The sequence below is a fragment of the Gracilinanus agilis genome, chromosome 2 (genome assembly GCF_016433145.1).
Source record: "Gracilinanus agilis isolate LMUSP501 chromosome 2, AgileGrace, whole genome shotgun sequence".
Classification (NCBI taxonomy): domain Eukaryota; kingdom Metazoa; phylum Chordata; class Mammalia; order Didelphimorphia; family Didelphidae; genus Gracilinanus; species Gracilinanus agilis.
The window spans coordinates 351208400-351217595 of NC_058131.1; positions in this window are offsets into that span (position 1 = coordinate 351208400).

Genomic DNA, 9196 nt, shown 5'->3' on the forward strand with positions numbered 1-9196 from the left:
GCTCCTAAACCTGACCAGGCAGGGACTGCCCCCTGGGCTGCCAGGCCGGCCCAAGCAATGGGGATACAGCTAATGTGCAAAGGCGTGGAGACCACACAGTCTTGGTACCTGCAGCGAGGAGGACAGGGGACTGCTATGCTTGAGGACTGGTATCAACTTTAGGAAGGACCCGGATAAATTGCAGCCAGAATAGCATCAGGATTGATGTTCATTTGATTAGAAGTAGAACTAGAGGGATCCTAGAGAGGAGAATATTTCGGTGGGATGCACTGTCTTTGCTTCAAGAATTTGAAGGACTGTCATGTGCAAGAAGGATGAGACTCGTTTTGCTTGTCTCCAGAGAACAGAACAAGGAGCAAAGAGAGGAAGTTGCGGAGAGGCAGATTTCGGTTCAGTGTCGAAGAACTTTCAGAGCTGTGCGACAATGGGCTGCCTCAGTAGGTAACAAGCCCTTCATCACTAGAACTGTTTAATCAGAAGCTTCTTGCACATTTCCCTCACAGATGTCCTTGGAGTTCCTTTAGAGTCAAAGCTATTGCGATTATTGCAACTAAATGGACAGCAGCTAAAGGCTAAAAGTGTGATCTCGCCTAGGGACAGTAGTTACCTAGAATTGAAATCTGAAAATTCAAGGGTTGAAACATTTCCCATTCAGTGTCTTGTAAGGGAGCAGAGATTGAGGATTTCCCCTTTGCAATGTTGATCCTGGCCAAGGAAATGCTTTTGGATTGGTGGGTGGGAGAATATCTTCCTCTCTCCATCCCATTCTTTCTCAGCCACTGGCCACCTCCGCTGAGCCGATTGATATCACAGGAATTCCCAGGTTGGGGAGATGGAATTGGTAGCTGTTCTTCATTCCCTAGGAGTCTGCCCCAAGAGAGGAGGAAGGAGCACTTATCCTGCACCTTCTGCCACTGAAGAAAGGCAGCTAAAGGCTTCTGGTGGCACAGTGGATAGAGCACTGGGAAGATCTGAGTTCCTAGTCAGCCTGACACTTTCTAGCTGTGCCATCTTGCATGCACACCACTTAACTTCTATTTGCTTCATTTTCCTCAACTGCAAAATGGAAATGTAGCACCTACACTCCCAGGGTTGTGAGGATCAAATAAGATATTTGTTAAAAACGCTTAGCATAGTGTCTAGTATATAGTAGGTGAAATAGAAACACTTCATTTCTTTCTCTTCTTTTCCCAGAGTATCCACTGTGGGAATGCTACTGCTCTCATCTGCAACAGAGTAGTGGAGATGGCAGGAAATAGAAAAGCCCCTACCTCTTCCTCTTCTTGGAACTCTGTCTAATCAGAGAGATAAAAAAACAGATTGGAAGGTTTAAGCCATGAAGGCTGTGAGATGGTGAGGGAAGGACCACAGATTTGTATGTCCAGTACATCCGGTTTCTGAATCTTGAATCGATGCTAAATCCTCCTTGTTCTGTACACTGAGCCTGGAATGTGGAATGGCTAGTCTAGACCAGTGTCCTGGAGAGGAGTAGCTTTGACCTACTAAACTGAGTTTGATGGGGGCCTTCAGTTTCTAACAAACTCACTATTTTCCTAGTTTCTTCCTTTCCTTCCCTGTGCCAACCTATAGGCTTCACCTTCACTCCAGAGAGGATTCTGAGCTTGGTGCATTGCTCCATCTTCTCAATTCAATTCAACAAACATTTATTAAGTACACAGAGTTCTGGGCTTGTAGCTAAGGGAGTTAGTTTAAATGAGACTTAGTCCTTGTCCTCATGGAACCTATAGTCTATTGGGGACATAGTACATGTGGCTTACTATATAATACAGTTACATGAGAAGTACCTTAGAGAGATGCAAAATGCTATGCAATGTGGGTGGAAGAGAGGTCCCTATTGATAGGTAGAATCAGGGAAGACTTACTGGAGGAAGTGGCACTTGAGCTGAGTTTTAGAGAATGTGTATGGGGGTATCATGGAGGGAAAGAAAGGCTGTTTAAGGCAGAAGAAAAATAGAAGCAAAATTATAGAGTGGGGAAACTGCTATGGAGATTGGGAGTCTACTTTGATTAGAGACTAGAATAAATAGTGGGGAATGATATGAGATGAAGCTGGAAAGATGGGTGGTTCAAGATTGTGTGGGGCATTGAATGCCAGGCAAAGAGGTTTGAATTCTTCTGTCTGGACAATAGGCAGTCATCCAAAGGTCTTGCATAGGGATTATGTGACCAGGTTTATGTCTAAGAAAAATAAGAGTGGTAGTAATATGAAGGCTAGGTTAGAGAGAGGTTGGTGATGTGTTAGAAAGCCATTAGATGAATCCAGATAGGTGGTAGGTGACAGTGGAAACAGAGAGGAAGGGTAGGATTCAAGAGCAGTTGCAGACAGAATCAACAGGATTTGGTGACATTGGTTATGAGAAGTGAGGAAGAAGGAAGTTTTGAAAATAACCTCCAAGGTTATAATGAGAGACAGATGAAATAGTTGTATTACAGACAGAAATAGCTGAAGTCAGAAAGACAAGCAGGTTTGGGGTGTAGGGTTGGAGGGGGAAGAAAAGAACATTTTTTTTGGCCTGGAGGGGATGCCTGCTTATGCTCAGCTGCTCCCTTCAACCCCCAGCCCATCTTGATCAAGGTCAGCTGGGCTACTAGAGGTGGCCAGACAACCGTGGGGGAGGGGGAGAGAATGACAGAAAAACAAACCTCTTTATTGTTGTTACCCAAAAAGAAAGTCCAGCCCTCTCTTCCTTCCCTCTGTCCTTGGGCTGGCTGGCTGGGGGATTCCTGTAGGAAGCCCCCACTGACCTCTGCACCCAGGCCTCCTTCCCTCTGCCTTTCCTCACCAAGAGCAAGAGCAGCAGCCAGAGAAATAGCTCCAGAGGGTGGAGAAAAAAGTGGGGAGGCCCAGAGGGGAAAAAAGACAAAGAGATAATGACAAGTATAGAGGAAGGAGGGAGACAGAGGCAGAAACGGAGAGATGCTACCTAACAGAGACAAAGAAGAAATACACATCAAGGAAAAGGCAGATAAAAAGACAGATAGTTAACAGATGTAGACAGAGAACAGGTATAGGCAGCTGAGAAAGAGATGAAAACAAAGATGAAGAAGAACAATATTTGGGGGAGTGGGTGGCAAGAGACAGTTGGGTCTCCTCCCTACTGGGTAGCCTGAGGTTGTGTGGTTGGGGAAGAACTGGTGGTGTTCAATGAGCAGTGGGCTGGAAAGATGGTAGAAGAGGGGACAGCTGGGTGGCTCAGTGGATTGAGAGTTGGGCCCAGAAATGGGTTCAAATATGACCTCAGACACTTCATAGCTATATGACCCTGGACAATTCACTTAATCCCCATTGCTTAGCCCGTACCACTCTTCTGCCTTGGAACCAATACACAGTAAGGGTTTAAAAAAAGTTGATAGAAGAAGGGGAGAAGGGCAGGTGGCTCTCCCCAAAGGTGCTATCTGTTTAAGACTCTAGATCTGTGTTAGCAGGCTGGTACAGTGTGTGGACAGATAGCCTCCAGAGTAGAGGAAGAAGCCAAATCTCCACTCTATCCCTACAGGATGGACCTAGTGTCTCCTCAGAGACCTCTGCCACCTACTGGGAAAAGAGGGGAAGTCAGACTAAGATTTCAGATTTTCCATGTCATTTCCTTTAGGGGACCAAGTCTGTCTCAGGTTGGGGAACAAACTCTGAAAGGCTTGGAACTGCTCTGCATCCTGGACTCCATCCCCAAATTACAACATCATTTCCCCTCTTACAGCATTAGACATAAGAAGCTGTTAACTTTTCCCCTTCCGCTTTGTCCCCTCCATTCAGTGTTTGAGTGCTCTACACTGTACTTCCTAAGCAGGAGATAACCTAGGCAAGGGACTCACTAATTTATTGACAGGAAAATGGTTGTCATTACACCTTTCTCCCTTTCTTTTTTCCCCATCTTCATCATCCATCACCAACCATAGGAGATAAACATCTGCTCTAAGAATCAAGAGACCTAGATTTTAGTCTGGCTTTGCTATTAATTTACTGGGGTTTTTTTTTGTTGTTATTGTTTTGTTCAAGTCACTTTTTTTTGTTCAAGTCACTTAGGGAGAGCAAAGGAACCTATTTATGGGGAAAGATATCCAATTTATTGACTATAATTTATTAATATATAATTTATAATATAATATATTATCATATCATAATATATCATTACAAATATATCATAAGCTGTTGCATATATTAATTATGATATAGAAATGATATAATTTATTGAATATAATAAAACTATTGAAACATAGTTCTGGATTACTCTAGTATTTGGGATGGTGAAAATGAAGGTAGCAATGGGTCAACTAGCAGGTTGAGGGGTGATCATCCCATATATGTTACAAGTGAGTACATATTTATATGTCATCTCAGTTGATCCTCAGAACAACCCTGAGAGCTAGGTGCCATTATTCCCCCATTTTGTTGATGAGAAAAATGGAGCTGAAAAGGTAAAGATTTGCCCACTCTTACAGGTAGTCAGTGTCTAAGGCAAGATTTGAACTCAAGAATATCCTCACTCTCACCAATACAATGATCCAGGACAATTCCAAGTGACTTATGACAAAGAATGACCTCCAGAGTCAGAACTGTGGGAGTCAGATTGCAGATGAAAGCATATGATTTTTCATTTGTTTATTTGGGGTTTTGTTTTGGGGTTTTGACTTTATAAGATTACTCACTTACAAAAATGATAATATGGAAATAGGTTTTTCATGATCATACATGCATACCCCAGATCCAATCACTTGTCCCTACTGGGAGGGGGGAGAGAGGCAGATAAGTTCAATCATATAACTTTTGAGGAAATTTATTACATGTAATTGATTTTAAAAAATCCTTACTCCAAACCCATCATTCTATCTACTATGCCACAAAGCATAATGGATACCACCCTTAGGTAGCAACAGTTCCCTCAGAGGGACCAAGAGATCAGGGACCAAAGGTCTTGCCAAGACATCCATGAATAGGGATGAAGGTGGAACTGTTATTCTTGCCACAGACAGTGTTTCTGGCTCCTTCAGAAATGGCATGATTATCTACACTGGGTGATATTGTAAGGTGTCCATGCCCTCGGTGAGACATGTAGGGTGGGCTGATATAATGCAGACACCTCTATTCTTCTGGAATTTGGTTCAATGGGCTAAAAGGAATAGTTACAGTTAGAATGTGACCATTAGAGCTTTCAGTAGAATGAAGGACTACCCTGAACATAGACCAGGGAATCTCCTATCATCCCCTGGGGCCAGCATGGTTTTGTTTAAACACATTCCTACATTCTCAGCCTCATTAGTGGTGAAGGTGTGTGTGTGTGTGTGTGTGTGTGTGTGTGTGTGTGTGTGTGTGTATGTAAATCTTCTCAGCTGCCTTGAGCTTCAGGTAGAAGTTGTACCATGACTTCCAGCACATCTTTCCCAATAGGACCCTAGGCCAAACTGGTCTATTAGATGCATGGAGATAGTGGGGCTCCCAGATTCTTGGATTCCAATCTCATAGTGTCTAGCTAGCCACTGGCAATTTGTCTATTGATTTGACTTAAAGGATATTGAGAAGAGTGTTGAAACTCATCCCTTTCTCTGCTTCTATACAACTACTCTTGCTTGGTGACTGATCTGGTCTATAGGGCAGCTGACTGAGGTGGGCAGTCTTGACCCCTCCAGCGGTCCATTGTTCCATCTGATTTTTTATTCTCTATCACTGACCAAGTCTTCTTCCACAATGTCTCTCTCATTCAGCTTTTGCTCTCTATTCCTATGGCCACCACCTTCATTCATTGAAGGACCACCGAGGAGGCCTCCTAATTGGTTTTTCTACATTTTCCTCTCAAATCCATCCTCTACACACAAAGAAAAAGTGATATTCTTATAGGACAGGCCTGGCTTCATCACTTTTCCTAAGCAAAGAAATCTACTGACTCCCTATTAGATTACAGGAGCACTGATTTTGAGCTGGAATGGATCTATAAGACTATATTGTCCAAACATCTAATTTTTCAGATAAGGAAGCAGAGGCCCAGAGGGATTAAGTGACTTGTCTGAGGTCATACAGGTAAAGGCAGAGGCAGGGTTTAAATCTAGGTTCTGACTGCAAATTCAGTGCCTCCTTTCCATTGTACCACATTGCCCCTAATATGAAATACACACTTCCTTATTTGGCATTGAAAGCCCTTCACGATTTGATTCTAGCTTTCCATTCTAGATTTATTATGCATTATTCTTCACATACCCTGCATTTCAGTCAGTTTGTTCTACCTTATGCCTAACATTCCTTATACCTAATATTCCATTTCTCCCTTCGTTGCTTTTGAGTAGAACATCCTCCTTGTCTGAAATGTATCTCTTACAATATGCCCATTAATAGTGAGTGGCTTCTAAGACTGTTCTGGGCTCTCTTCTCCTGCTATACTGTTTAATTTGATCCCATCAGTTTTCATGGATTTAACTATAATCTCTTTGAAGATGATTCTCTGATCTGTTTATCTACCCCAACCTCTCTCATCTCCAACTGCCTATTGGACACTTTACATTGGATGTCCTGTAGATTAAACTTAACATGTCTAAAACTGAACTCATTATCTGCACCCTTCCCCAAATTCTCCCATCTTCCTAACTGCTCTATTGCTGTTGAGGTCATCACCATCCTCCCAGTCACCTGGGCTGACAACCTATGTGTCAGCCTAATTCCTTAATCTCTCTCAATCCCTTTTCCCACCTCCCTGTATGCAATCCATTGCCAAGTCTTATTGTTTTTTACCCTGGTATATAATTCTTCCCTCTGACACTTACTACCTTGGTGCAGGACCTCATTATCTCATGCCTCGACTGATTGGTCTCCCTGCCTCCCTCATCTTAATCTAGTGGATCTTGTACTTAGCTCTTCTAAAGGACACAACTGACCACATCACCTTCATATCCAGTCAACTCCAGTGGCCCCTTATTGCTTCCAGGGTCAAATATAAAATCCTTCACTTGGCTTTAAAAGCCCTTTATAATCTAGCCCCCTTCCAATCTCTCCAGTGTTTTCACACCTTACCCCTCTTCATGAACCTCGAAATCCAGTGACACTGGCCTCCTTGCTGTTCCTTATACCCAACACTCCAATTCCTAACTGTCCCCAACCCCTATTGGCTCTGAGTTCTTTGAGGGCAGAGATAGTCTTTTGCCTTCTTTTTTTTAATAACCAGAACACAGTACCTGGCACATAGTTGATAATTAAGAAATACTTGTTGACTTGATTGAGAATTCCTAGCTCCCTTTAAGATACAATTTAAGTGCCACCTCCAACATAGGGGCTTTCCAAACTTCCCTGGATGCTAGTATCCCCTCCAAATCACCTTTTATTTTATCTATCTATCTATCTATCTATCTATCTATCTATCTATCTATCTATCTACACATACATATGAAATTATAGATACATGTATAACATATTATAATTATGTCAAATATATATCACACATTTTATATATTATATATTTATATTAAACCAAATAAATATATAATTAAAATAATGTTAATTTTGTTCTCCTGCACCAGGACCTCCCTGGACATAATCTCATCACCAACCACCAGGCTTGTCCTTTGTTTGAACTTCCAAAAGCCTCCTCAGATGCCTCTCTTAACAGAACTCTCTCCCACCACTGATAGGTTCATTCTTCAGTGGTCAGCACACTTCCATCCCTTTATACTTTCCCTAGTTAGTGATTCTGAACTCTGAGCTGTTGAGGTATAAACTCTGGTTTCCATTCCCAGCTGTCTGCTCCTTTATTCCCACTCTATATCTGCCTGCTCCTTCCTTCCACTGCTGGAATGCCTGCTCCATAATGAACAGATTTAGTCTGATCTCAAACCTCTTCCTTTCTCACTACATCCATCTCCTGACATTCACCAAGGTCTAGCTCCCTCCTGATGATACTTCTTTCCTTACCAACATCCTATTCATTGCTGGTTATACTTTTTCTCATACCCATCTAACTCACTGAATATGCTAGGGGGAATCAGAATATTCCTCATTCACCATTGCCACTTTCATACTTTCTATTACTATACTTGGGGACTTCTTTTTCTCTGAGGTTACAGTGGATAGATTTGTCACCCAGTGTCAGGCTTATGATCTTCCTCTCTTCCCCAACTCCCACCCTGATGCTAGGGAACTTCAATAAATGGACTCATGCTCCTTAGCCCATCTTACTTAGTTCTCCAATCTACTCAGTTTCCATGACCCACTCTTCTGCTTCACCTCAGCTCCTGACCTTGCCATCCCTCACAAGAATTCTACTTTCATTGTCATAAACTCTGAAATTATTTTATTTAATGCTAATCTATTATCATTCCATATTTTTCTCTGCCTTACAATCTCTAACCCCATTCTTTATCTAAATTACAACTTCTATTTCCCTCATCTCTCTGTTTTTTCTTAAGCCATTACCCCAACCTGGGTGTACTCATATGGTAACATTGCTCTCTCTTGCTTCTCTTCCTATCTGTTGAAATACTCCATAGTTTGCTTTCCTGGCTTCTTATGTATGTTATGCCTGCTAATTATGGGTGTTCATCAATAACCCATCCTGAACTTTCTATACTAATTCCTTTGGTGATCTCATCAGCTTGCAGGGCTTCGACTGTCATCTCCTTATAGATGATTCTCAGTTTTGTATAACCTCTCCTGAGCTACAGTCATGCATCTCCAACTGCCTTTTGCACATCTTGAATTGCGTGTGCTGTAGACATCTCAAACTTAACACGTGTGTCCAAAACAGAACTCTTAAAATTATTTTTTTTTTTACCAAATCTCAGACATCTTCTGAACTTCCCTATTACTATTGAGGGCATTGCCATCCTTCTATTCATCCTGGCTTAGAATCTTGGAGTTATCCTCAACTCTTTATTCTCTCTTATTCCATGTATTCAACCAACTGTCAAATCTTGTTTCTACCTTTACAACATCTCTCAAACATATTTCTTTTCTCTAGTCATAGATAAGATCTTATCACTTCCTGTCCAGATTATTTTTTATTAAAAATGTTTGTTGGCTTATTTTTTTTAATATCATCAAAATATCCCTAATATGCCTCTCTCTTTTTGTCTTAGCAAGCCATTCATATAGCAAATAATATTTTCAAAGATAAGGAAATAAAAAGAAAAGAGAACAAATTAGCAAAACTTATCAATACATTCCCAAAGTCTGAAAATATGTGTAACATACTCTTTA